At 34.2% G+C, this 13,225-nt stretch overlaps 1 long non-coding RNA gene across 2 annotated transcripts in view; it reads left to right on the top strand.

The window, feature by feature from the left end:
- LOC108583133 overlaps positions 1 to 13,225 on the top strand; it is a 157,496-nt gene that overhangs the window by 112,266 nt on the left and 32,005 nt on the right. The window contains exon 4 of one of the 2 annotated variants that reach the window (XR_004180102.1): positions 5,088 to 5,494. The exons of the other annotated variant lie outside the window; for it this stretch is intronic. This is a non-coding gene — a long non-coding RNA (uncharacterized LOC108583133). Of the gene's footprint in view, positions 1 to 5,087; positions 5,495 to 13,225 lie in introns of those variants that run through there. 2 annotated transcript variants of the gene reach the window in all.

Genomic DNA, 13,225 nt, shown 5'->3' with positions numbered 1-13,225 from the left:
ATCACATGTCCATGGCACTTAGTTACTGAGGAGATCATAGTCAATATAAGGATTGTGGGATAAGCTGGTTGCTTCTGTTGACCCTAAAATGAATGTTGACTTTGTCAGTCTAACTCAATCTAGGATGCAAAGTCTGAAAACCTCTATGAGGAAGATAAAACTGAGGATCAGGTCCACAGTCAGATTTCAGGGGTTGCAGAATTACAGCCCCAATTAAATGCTTACCCTCACGAGGTCTCTGATGCTTAGATAAGGGAAATGATGGAGACACACTGAAACCCTGAAATTAGGTAGAGGACACTTGAAGCTGAGAAACTGAACCCTCAAATAACATAAAACTCCCTTACTGGTAGAAGCATTCTGGCCCCTCTCTGTCTGAAGAAACCTGAATTCACTACCTGAAATAATCTTTAAATTACTGTACTACAGTTGCCTTATAGAGGGATTCTCCCCAAAACCTACCCTGACAAATCATCATTTTTCTCCAAGCTCATGAGTTAGTGCCAAGCCTATTGCCGATACAAAAGTACAAGACCTGGCAGAAAATAGCCAATATACTGAAAGAGTTGCATAACTTTGTCACTTTTGATCAACATAAACCTGATAATTGTAAGAATGTATTCTGAAGGTGTTAGAGAAGACATACAAAACAGAAGATATTATCATCCTGAATTTATTAACATTGGTGCACTTCCTCAGGTTTCTAGGTTTAAAGTGTTGGCTTCAGCCCTGGGGAGTGGCATTTGCCTTCCATGAGGATACTAATTGTTTGGCCTAAATTCAATGAAGATGAAATATCAGTACTGTCCTGTCATATACTAGAAGAAAGTGTACACTAGATCATGCATGAGAACATCGTGGTGTATCTATTATGTACAAACTGAGATGGTCTTAAGCCACAGCCAATGGGAGGGCCAGAAGGGCATTCTGGTCATCAAAGCTGGCAGTAAAAAATGGCTTGGTGACGGGGACAACGGTATCTTTTAAAAATTCAGGGCCGGACGCGGTGGCTCAAGCCTGTAATCCCAGCACTTTGGGAGGCCGAGACAGGCGGATCACGAGGTCAGGAGATCGAGACCATCCTGGCTAACACGGTGAAACCCCGTCTCTACTAAAAAAAATACAAAAAAAAAAAAACTAGCCAGGCGAGGTGGTGGGCGCCTGTAGTCCCAGCTACTCGGGAGGCTGAGGCAGGAGAATGGCGTGAACCCGGGAGGCGGAGCTTGCAGTGAGAATGGCGTGAACCCGGGAGGCGGAGCTTGCAGTGAGCTGAGATCCATCCAGCCACTGCACTCCAGCCTGGGCGACAGAGCGAGACTCCGTCTCAAAAAAAAAAAAAAAAAAAAAAAAAAAAAAAAAAAAATTCAGAGGTGATTGTCTACTGTAGGCTGGAGATGAAAATGGGGAATATCACAATTAGTTTAGGTTATTCATCTGAATGAGAAGAGTGGAAAGAAGAGGTAAATAAAGAAGGTTAAGGCCTTTTAATAGCACTGAAAATCAGACACAAGGTGGATTACAGGGTTAGAGTGGTAACAATTAGCAACAGGGTGACATGATATTCAAAGCATTTGACCATTAAATTATTAATAACATCTAATTTGTCCCAAAGTTCTTAGAAATAAAATTGATAAGAAAACTACTAAAGTCTTTGATATAAGTTAAGGGGTATTTGTTTCTGAATGTTGAAATTATGTCTATCATGGCAGGAAAGAAAAAGTTTAAGATACTGGACCTGTCTTCCACACCCACACCAATCTAGTAAACCAAAAACAATATGACCTCTCTGAAGGAACTCCAGAGATTAGAATGTCCTTCAAAGTAATGAAAAATACAGAAATGTTTATTCCTCTAAAATCTTCACTTAATTGATTGGCTGGCCCCCAAACCAAATGCACCTAAAACAAACAAACAAACAAACAAACAACTATAACCCTGAGATCAGGAGTTCAAGACCAGCCTGGCCAACATGGCGAAACCCTGTTTCTATTACAAATACAGAAAAAAAAAGAAATCTGGGCGTGGTGGTAGGTGCCTGGAATCCTGGCTACTGTGGAGGCTCATGCAGGAGAATCACTTGAGCCCGGGAAGCGGAGGTTGCAATGAGCTGGGATTGCGCCATTGCACTCCAGCCTGGGTGACAACAGTGAAATTCTGTCTCAAAAAAAGAAAAAGAAAAAAAAAAAGAGGAAAAGAGAGAGAGAGAGAGAGACAAAAGACCTCTTTCTTTCCCACCAAGTAAGGATACAGCAAGAAGGGAACCATCTGTAAACCAAGAAGATAGCTTTCACCAGAAAACAAATCAGCCTGCACCTTGATCTCAAACTTTCAGCCTTCAGAATTCTGCGAAATAAATGTTGGTTGTTTAAGCCACCAAGCCTTTTATCATAGAAGCCTGGACTGATTCCCAGCACTTTGGGAGAGCAAGGCAGGTGGATATCCTGAGGTCAGGAGTTCAAGACTAGCCTGACCAATACGGAGAAACCCCGTATCTACTAAAAATACAAAATTAGCCAGGCGTGGTGGCGGGCGCCTGTAATCCCAGTTACTCAGGAGACTGAGGCAGGAGAATCACTTGAACCCGGGAAGCGGAGGTTGTGGTGAGCCGAGATCGCACCATTGCACTCCAGCCTGGGCAACAAGAGTGAAACTCCATCTCAAAATAAAATAAATAAAATAATAAAACAATACTCTTATGATAATTATGCTTGATGTTCATGAGTTAGGATGCGCCATAGATACCTTAGTAAGAAGCTTGCATTTCAAACATGGCGGATAATTCTCATCTATGGTCTTTAAAAATTTTCATCGTCACTATAGCACAACGTGCAACATAGCTTCTATGTAAATATTTCTTTTTACAATAGAGAAAAGGAGGTACTGAGTTCACCCCCATTGTATTAACTGTCCTTTCCTCATACCCTGCCACCCAGAAAAAAACTCTTTTTAAAATGACAGATTTGCTTTCTGAAGTCTCGGGTGTAGGATAATCTTGTAGACAATACTTTGCAGGGTTTCCTTCTTTTCTGTCCCAAATGGGGTCAAATGGGAGGTGGCCTCTCCCACTATTGTTCCAAATAAAATACTGGGAGAACTTTTACTTTCTTGTTGTACCCAAGGAAGAAAAGTTTTTAACCAATAAATGTAGTTTTGTTCAATGGTAACCTGGGATTGGACCTTGGTCATTTTGGTCTTGTTAAGCTCATTCCTCCGAAGACCAGTGGTCTCTTCACTGCCTGTAGCAGTGTCTGATCTCAATCACAGAAGGAAAATTGAGTTGTTGCAAAATGCTGGGGGGTGGGGGGAGGGGGCAAGGAGAATGATGTGGAACAGAAAATATTCACCAGGACATCTCTTCGTTAGTTCTTGTCCCATAGTTTTAATCCATGGGAAAACATGGCCAACGAATAACCACAAGGTAGTGATTCGATAAAGTTTTGGGTTGAACAATCCACTCAAGCCAAGGTATTTGGGTAAGGGAAACGTGGAATGAGGAGGGGGGCTATTGAAGTTTTGTTTGCATTACATTAGCTCATTTTATATTTTCCTTTTTTTTCCCTTTACCTTACATAAGCAGTGCTGATATTAGCTGAAGTTCACTGTCAGATCAGAATGTGGCCAAATTGACATTGATCTGTGATTATGCAATAGCTGATGGGACTCAATATGTTGTCCATTTTGTGGATGTTTTTTGTCCAGGAAGAATGACTCCCTCCCCTCAAATGCTCCCTCTGGACAGCTCCTTTTGAACAGCCCTCTCCCACAGGTCCCATAAATGCTCCCTTTGCTTGTCCCTTCAGGCAAGTTGCTCTAGGCTCTCTGCTCTGGTCCGCTTCTTCTAGGTTTTACCAAATCATTTTTGTTTCCTTTAACCCTGTGCCTGCTGCTGTAAACTGTCCTTTTCCAAATTCATTTAAAGTATGTCGATGGATTCTTTCCTATGTTTCTTGCGGGGACCTTGATTGATATATTTTGAGAGCCACCTTTTGAACATGCAGGCAGTGTGATACTGGAGGTGGTAGCAAAGCAACAAGATAAAAGGAACTCGTGTCTGTCCTGGAATCACCTACTGAGCAGAGCTTCCTATGCTCCCTGGACGTCTTGCTCACCAGACTGTCATATGAAATAGAAATATGTAATCAACTGTTTGTGACACTGTATTTTTCAATATCTTTGTCATAACAGCTCAGCTTGTACTCTAATTAATATACCTACTATGTGGCCAGCACTGAGCTAAGGGATGTACACAGAATTTCTTATTTAATCTTTATGAAATTCCAAAGAGGTTGCCATTATTAATCACATTTATAAATGAGAAAGTTGAGTTTCACAAGCCCTGAGTAATTTGCCCAAGTTCACAGAGATAACAAGTGACAGAGTTGGGAATTGAGCTAAAATCTATCTTATTCCAACGTGTGCAATCTTTATCCTGTAGTGCACTGCTTCTTAAATGGATCTGCACTGCTCTTTCCAGGTTCCAGTCTCTTCAGACTCTGCAGAATTTACCTAAATTAGCACTTTTCTCTCACCCTCACCTAATCTGTGGGATGCTGTGATCAGAATGTTCTGTAAGCACAGGAGCTAAGAAATAATCATTAAACCTTACCCCACAATGAGTCCATCAATCTTTTGTGTAACACTGATCAAAATAGAAAGCAATAAAGTACTTTTTGTGCAGTATATTTAAGGTCGCCTTGAAATTGATGTGCTTCTCCATAAAGTAGAGAGTCAATAATGGTAAGACAAGCTGGGATTAGATAAAGACACTTATCAAGGATCTGCATCTTTTGCTTGAACAATTGTGAGGAAAAAACAGAGATTCTGTTAACTTTGGCAGAAGCTTTTAAGCTGCCAACAGGACCCTAATATTTGAAACGTTTGACAGGAGGGAAAAAAAAAAAAAAAGGATGCTGGCAAAATTATGTGCTTTACATTCCAAGGGCAACATTACAACAAGCTTTTAAACTAATACAAGCTTAGATCATTGAAATATCTCTTAAACACAGTATTATAGAGCTTCACCTCAATTTCCCATACTACTTTTCCTCCTGTGATTTGACCTCGTCTTTTCCATATTTGTTCACAAGTGTACTTGAAGAGTATTTCCAAATACTGAACATGTGACTGGAACTATTGAGAACACTGATATTGTGACATTTTCGGTGTTGGCGGAGCTCTTTATGTCAAATCTGGTGAGTAGAAATGCAAGCATGTGTGCAGTTATTTTCTTAGCAATTATATGAAAAGTAGAAAAGCTCAGAGCAGAAATAATTAACTGGATTCTATATTTTATGCTATGTATGGTATCACACTGTAAGCTTCTGAGACATGTTTGGAGATAGGAATATGGCATATAGAATAGATGGCTCAGAGCTCTCACAAATTCAGAAAACCACCCAATTTGTAGTATTTTATCCCTCACCCCCCTCCCACCCTTTCCTGCTTGTTTCCAAAGTCCATTGTATCATTCTTGTGCCTTCGCATTCTCATAACTTAGCTCCCACTTACGAGACAGAACATACGATGTTTGGTTTTCCATTCCTGAGTTACTCCACTTAGAATAATAGTCTCCAGTTTCATGCAGGTTGCTGTAAATGCCATTAATTTGTTCATTTTTATGGCTCAGTAGTATTCCATTGTGTGTATATGTTTATGTCACAATTTCTTCATCCACCTGTCGATTGATGGGCTTTTCAGATGGTTCCATATTTTGCAATCAAATTGTGCTTCTGTAAGCATACATGTGCAAGTATCTTTTATGTATAATGACTTCTTTTCCTCTACTAGATACCCAGTAGTGGGATTGTGGGATCAAATGGTAGTTTTACTTTTAATTCTTTAAGAAATCTTTAATTTCTTTAAGAAATCTCCACACTGTTGACCACAGTCATTGTACTAGTTTACATTCCCACTAGCAGTTTAGAAGTGTTCCATTTTCACCACATTGACACCAACATCTACGCTCAACATCACTAATGATCAGGGAAATGCAAATTAAAACTATGATGTGATATCACCTTACTCCTGCAAGAATGCCAATAATCAAAAAATCAAAAACAAAATAGAGGAATTTTTTAAAAGAAGACAGTGCTCAGCCAGGGACTTCGGAATGTCATCTTATTTTGATTTGCTATATATTTTCAACAAATACATTTTTTGCCTCCTTTAGGGCAGATACTGAGATAAATATGGTTCAGTTCTATTAGCAATTATAGTGAAAGTCTGAAATAAAAAAACACAGATATTTAGTGCATTTCCATGCATGGGTTGGACATTTGGAAGTTCTTTCCAAAAAGTTGTAATAATTTGATACACACGCAAGAAGAATATATGTATTTATATAACCACATTGTTTTATAAAATGGTATTATAATAAAAAGCTTTATTTGACATTTTTAATTGCATAAATTTATCATTATGCTCTAAACATATTTTGAAGTAAAATTTAGCAATTAAATAGACTGAGGTTTTCTCTTTAGCAGTTGCGGACAGAGCACATGTAGGTATTTGCTTCAGGAGTATCACAGTGTTTCTTTCTAATGTCAAGACACTTTGCAATGTCATGTTTGAACTTTTATCTGTTACAGTTATCCTGTGAGAAAATTTTTATTAACTTTATTTTTCAGTTATGGAAGCAGATTTAAACAGATTAGAGCTACATTTACTCAGCTAGTAAGTGGCAGAGCAGGGCCTCATACCAGGGCTCCCACCCCAACTATATTCCTCTGTCCTTTGAATCATGCCATGTGGGTTGTCAACTTCTTCCATTTACTGCTCCACTGGTGTGTTTCCACATGCTACATCTGTGTAAATATCCTATTTCTTAGTTTTCTTTTATGAATTTTATTATTTATACTCTGTATCAGTCACATACGGAATTTGTATATGTTTGTTAGAGTCATATGCTGTGCATATGAAGAGTTTTAGAGAGAATGGTCGGTAGAAGTGTCATTCTTCTGGAATTAAATGAATGTCTTTTGTTGGTTGTAGTGATAGCACAAACACTCTCAGTGGAGAAAGATAACTATATATATGCTTCTCTCTCTCTCTCTCGCTCTCCCTGTCTCCCCCTCTCCATACACACACACACACAAACACACACACACACACACACACAGATACACACATATACAGAGAGAGAGAGGGACAGAAAATATATTTAATATTACAATATAGTATATATAATATACTATATAGTATCTATATATTTCCCCATGTATATTCCCTATACATGTTACTATATATTACACATTCCATATTCTCTACGTTACTATATATATTACCATATAGAGAGTAATATATGGTAATATATTAAATATATTTACTATTTAAATATTTTATATTTATATTATATTTATATTATATATTTACTATTTATATATTTAAATATATAAATATATTAAATATATTTGCTATTACTATATAGTAATGGTTATTAAATATATTTACCATTACTATACAGTAACATATAAATTATTAATTATATTTACCATTACTATATAGTAATATTTATTAAATATATTTGCTATTACTAATATATTTACTATTATGCTATACTATTTACTACATATAATATATCCTATACACTATATATATTATATACTATATGTAAATTACTATATAGTAAATTATACAGTTAATGCTATAATACTACAGTAATTGTATAGTAAATTACTATGTAATAAATATGGTATAGCAATATTTACTATTACTATATAGCTGTATATAGTAACATATATAAATAATTTATAGAGAGTAATATACAGTTATGTAGAGAGAATATATATATATGGAGGAAGATTTTTTTAATAAAAAGGAGTTATTTATTGAGCATCTACTTTGTGCCAATTCATCTATATATGCTATCTCAGTTAATTATGACAATATCTCTTGTGTTCGTATAAGTTCCTCCATTATATAAATGTCTTAAAAAACTCATGTGCGTGAATTACTTCCTTCATGTCACATAGTAAGTAGAACCAGGATTCAATTTTCTGTGTTTCCAGAACTTTTGCTCCTTGTGTTTCTTTTAAAATTTTGCATAATATTTATACATACAAAAGAATGTGAATGTTTAAAATATATAATGCATAATAACAAAATACATAACTGATCCTATCACATAAAGAAATAAATTATTACTAATATCTGTGCATTTAACAGTAAGTACATGGAATTAACTACTGTTCTAAATTTAGTGTTTTTCACTACATCGCTTTATCAAAAATCCTTTAAAAAGTTTTTATCACATGTGTAAATACTATTAAGCAATTCAATGTACTGCTTATGCTTTTTTTGTAGATTTACTAAAATATTATTATAAATATAACTGTTTGCTGTAGATTGGATTATTGATCAACAAAGATCTGAGCTCCAAAGATCTATAGTGGTGTAAATACATTTTCAACCACTGATTGTGGCCTTGGCCATGTGAGGCACTTTCAACAATGGAACATTAATAAACTCAAAGCAAGCAGGAAAGGAATTTGAATGTGCTAGTGTGGCTTGCATTAGCTCATGGACTATAATATTCGACCATCTCAAGAGCATGCCCATGTAGTTGCTGCTGTTTCCATCTGGATCCCAGAACCAGAGCTGTTGCAGCAGACTCAGACTTAACCTCCCTAACTGTAGCCATCATCAGAAAGTGCAGCACTCAAAGAGCAGAGGCTCAGACAAGCCCAGACTTCATCACCCATATGGCGGTCAATCTGAATACCCGAAAGCATCAGAGTAAATGATGTTAGAAATCATCAGTTCGGGGGGTAGTTTGTTGCAAAGCAAAAGTGTGGCATTAGCTGATTGCTATGACTTCTCTTACTGATTTTTAAAATTTAATTTTATGTTTTTAAGAATATCCAGGTTGAGTTTTTTGTGTGTTTTTATTTAAATTCATTTCTTTTCATTACTATATATTTAATGGTATCTTAGTGACAAAGTTTTTCTAACACATTTCCCTCTTTGGTGGACATTTTTGTTTCCTTTTTAATTTCTTTTTAAATTGAGGACACAGGTGCTTGCATTTAGGGCCTACTCACATACTCCAGCAAAGATTTCTCCTCTTGAGCTCCTTATCTCAATAACATCTTTTAATCAATGTTCACTCCTTTGTGAAGTTTTTTGCACAAAAATTTGTTTATCCATTCCCTTGATGAACATTTGTATTGTTTGCAGTTTTTAGATACTATCACTAAAGCTGCTACAAAAAATATGTGTAGAAGTCTAGTATGAATATATGCTTTTATTTTTCATGGGTAAATGCCTAAGAGTACAAATATCTGAATCACATGGTCAGTGTATGTTTAACTTTTTAAGAAGCTGGCAAACTGTTTTCCAAAGTAGTTAAACATTTTTACAATCCTCTGAGCAGTAGATAAGGTTTCCATCTTCTCCATATTGTCACCCACACTTGACATGGTCAGTCTTTTAAATTTTAGACCTTCAAATAAGTGTGAAGTAGTATCTCATTGTGCTGTAGGTCACAATGATGTCAAGCATTTTTTCAAGCGCTTTTTCATTTTCTCTATATTTTCTTTGGGGAAGTGTCTATTAAAATGCTTGTACATTATTTTTAATACATTTATTGAATGTTGTGATGATTTATATCTTCTGAATATGCCTTTCTTGAGATATGTGATTTTCAAATATTTTTAGTGTACTTTATCTGTTCATTATCTTAAGAGTGTCCTTCAAAGAGCAGAAGTTCTTAATTTTATGAAGTTCAATTTATTATGCTTTCTAAAATTTGCTTAAGTGACATTTTGTTCTTATCAATGAACATGTTCTATTTCTCCTCCTGTTATAGGTCTTCTTTAATTTTAATCAACACGTTTTGTAGTTATCAATGTAAGGGTATTTCACCGAAGATTAAGATTTGAATATTAATGTGCCTTTTTTCATCTATTGATACAAATCTCATGCCTTTTCCATTGTAACTTATAAATATGGTAATGTGTCATAATATACTTTCTGATCTTCAATAAAACCAATAAGACTATTGTGTATTTATTTTATCATTGCTGTATTTGATATTTGCACCTTGATGTGACTTCTCTTTTTCCCTCGTATCTTTTTTGGTTTTGGCATCAAGGTTTGGCCTCATGTAAAATTGTGTGTAGTATTCCTTTTCTTCATTTTTTTCTCTAAAAGATTTTGTTTCTGTCTTGTTTTTATATTAGAGTGATCTGTTCTTTGAAAGTTTGTCAGACCACTGTTACAGAACCATTTTATTCTAGTGTTTTCTTTAAAGTATACGGTTAGCGCAAGAGTAATAATTTTAACTCTGAAATCAATTTATTTAAAAATTTTATTCTAGTGTTTTCTTTAAGTATACGGTTAGCGCAAGAGTAAGAATTTTAACTCTCAAATCAATTTATTTAAAGGTTCCAAGATAGCTTTTAAACTTCTTCTTGGTGTTGATTTTTAAGTTCAATTTGTTGGATATTTTCTAATATACTGGACTGCATTTGTTACATTATTCTATTGAATTTAATATCTGCTAGATGTGTATATATGTCAGATTTTCATTCTAAATATCAATTATTTATACTTTATTTTCTCTCTTTGATAAGTCCTATTAATTATTAGAAGCTTTGTGTGTATTTTTGGTCATTTCAAAGAATAAACTTTTGATTTAACTTTACTTTGTTGGATTTAATGTCATTTTATTTTTCTCTATTTTCTTAATTTTAGGCTTTTAGTTCACTATCAGCTTTTTTCTTTCTCATATTCATATTTGAGGTAACGTACTTTTTCTTAGGTATCCATTAACTACTTCACATCATTTTAATGTGTAGTATTTTCAATATTAGTTTATTTTTAGTATTGTACTTTTATATTTTATTGTTTCTTTTTTGACATTGGCTATTCAGAATTGTTATTATATTTATTTTCATTATGTTTTTGTTATTGGCATCTGTTTAAACAGACTTGAGTCTGATAATATTATTGTATTCATTCAAACTACAAATATTCATTTGAGTACCTACTGCACAGTAGTTACTTGTCTTTGTTCTTCAGTATCCTAGTGAATAAACAGACAAAAATCATTTTCCTTCATAGAACTTATAGTCTATTGATATTAATACTTCATTAAAGCTTTTTTTATAGCCTAGGAAATATGTTCAGTTCTTATAGATGTTCTATATGTACTTAAAAAGAGGACACATCACTATTTGTTGCTCAGGGCACTGATTCTTTATATAAATATTTCATCAACCAAGCTTATGAATGTTTGTCAAGTCATCTACATTTGTACCAGTTTTTTATATATCTAAAAGAAATAAGTTGAAATATTTTATTGTGATGATGTATCTAAAAATTTCTCCCTGAGGTTTTATCAATTTTAGTTTTATGTATTTTTTAGGGTACTTTATATCTTAATGTGTTTGTAACGTTGTAACTCTTAGATCAATTGAAAATTCAATACACACATGCAATTCTTAGCTGGTATTCACTTGTAAATCTTTCTCTTTCCATTGGTTTCCAGTTCTGTCCACTTGATTTGGGATTGTTTCTTATAAACAAAGTACAAAAAATCTTTTAAAAATTAATCTGATGACTTATTTCTCTAAACTTATATTATTTACATTTATTGTGTTTAGTAATAAGTCTGAGCTTATATTTTACTATGCGTATTTTACATTTTTCTTGCTGCTTTAAATTGACTTTTATTGCTTTCATTTTTTTTTTGTATGTGTTATTCCATTTTTTTTCCCATTACTGACTTACAGTTTGGAAGTTATATAAACTTTTTATTTCTTAACATTGATTCTTCTGATTTTATCTCATGTACTTAACAAAGTTTAATATACATCAATAAGAATGTTGAAAAATATGGCTCTCTTAAGCAGTAGATTCCTTAGAACAGTACGTCAGGCCACACTTTTCCTGCTTTATACTCTATTCTCCATCACTCATGTTCTACCATTTTTATGGCCCTATTATTTAGACACGGGCATTATTATTTTGTAATGATAAGGCTTTTTATCTTCACTCATAAGTTTAGCAATTAATTTGATCACCCTTTCTTCTTATAATGCTGTTCCTATGGAGAATCAATTGTTGATTGTATTTCACAGTCTTATAGTTTCATTTCTTGCCATCAAGATTCTATGGTCATGTATCATTAGCCTCTCTATCAGTTATCTATTGCTACAAAAGAAACATTCTAAAACTTAGTGTATTAAAGCAACAAAATGGTTTACTATGTCTTAAAATTTAAGAGATTTACTGGTTGTTGTTTCTGCCTCACAAAGTACCAGCTGGGGCTACTTATGTGACTGCATTCATCTAGGGGCTAAACGGGGATAAAAAATCCAAGAAGGCTTCTCTTATATCAGAGACCTTTATGCTATTGAATAAGGTGACTATTCTTCTTTGTGTGGCTTTTTTCTCCCCGTGGTGTCTTTAATATCATGTCCTTTCTATATGACCTCTCTTGCCAACTGGAATTGACACAGGGTCACTTCTACCTCATTTTATTAGTCATAACAGGATACAGAGTGGGCTTAGATTGAAGGGGAGGAGAAATAACTCTACATTTTTAACGAAAGGAGTGACATGTCCTAACCAAAAATCCTCATTTTTTTCCCCCAAATAACCAGTTGTAAAACATCAAGACTGTACTAACAAAATATATACTATACATAATGGCACTTTTTTTCCCCTTTCCTGTTAAATCATTATTAAAAGAAAACCTAGTAAAAAATAATTGTAAAGATCAGATTTACAGGGAATTCTGGTTAAGGTCATTCTTTTGCCTGAATGTCCCTGGTGAGAAAGAATAAGTTAAAAACCACCTGTTAGCCTTATTCTTCCCACTATCATTATTCAGTGATTCATATGAGCCCAAATAAGGCCAGTGATAACCCTATCAAGAGAGTTATTATTTTTATTTGGCACAGTTTCATTTATTTTGTTTTTTATTTAGACAATTATATATATTTTCCACTTTAATCATCTAAAAATGATATAGTGTAATTTGCTGATGATTTTGATCACATCTGCTTTCTATTTCATATATTGCATTCATATTAATTTTATATTCTCTATGAATTCTAATAACTAAGGTATTTAACATTATAAAGTTTTTTTGTTGTTTCTATGGACTTTCATTCATGATGGCTGTCTCTCTTTTTGTTTTCATTTTAAAATTTATTTGAATTATATTAATCAACGGAAAACCTGAGAACCTGAATTGAGGGTAATTAATGTGTAAAAGTGA

Source organism: Papio anubis, chromosome 19 (assembly GCF_008728515.1).
Source record: "Papio anubis isolate 15944 chromosome 19, Panubis1.0, whole genome shotgun sequence".
Lineage (NCBI taxonomy): Eukaryota > Metazoa > Chordata > Mammalia > Primates > Cercopithecidae > Papio > Papio anubis.
This window is presented reverse-complemented; position numbering and strand designations above follow the sequence as displayed.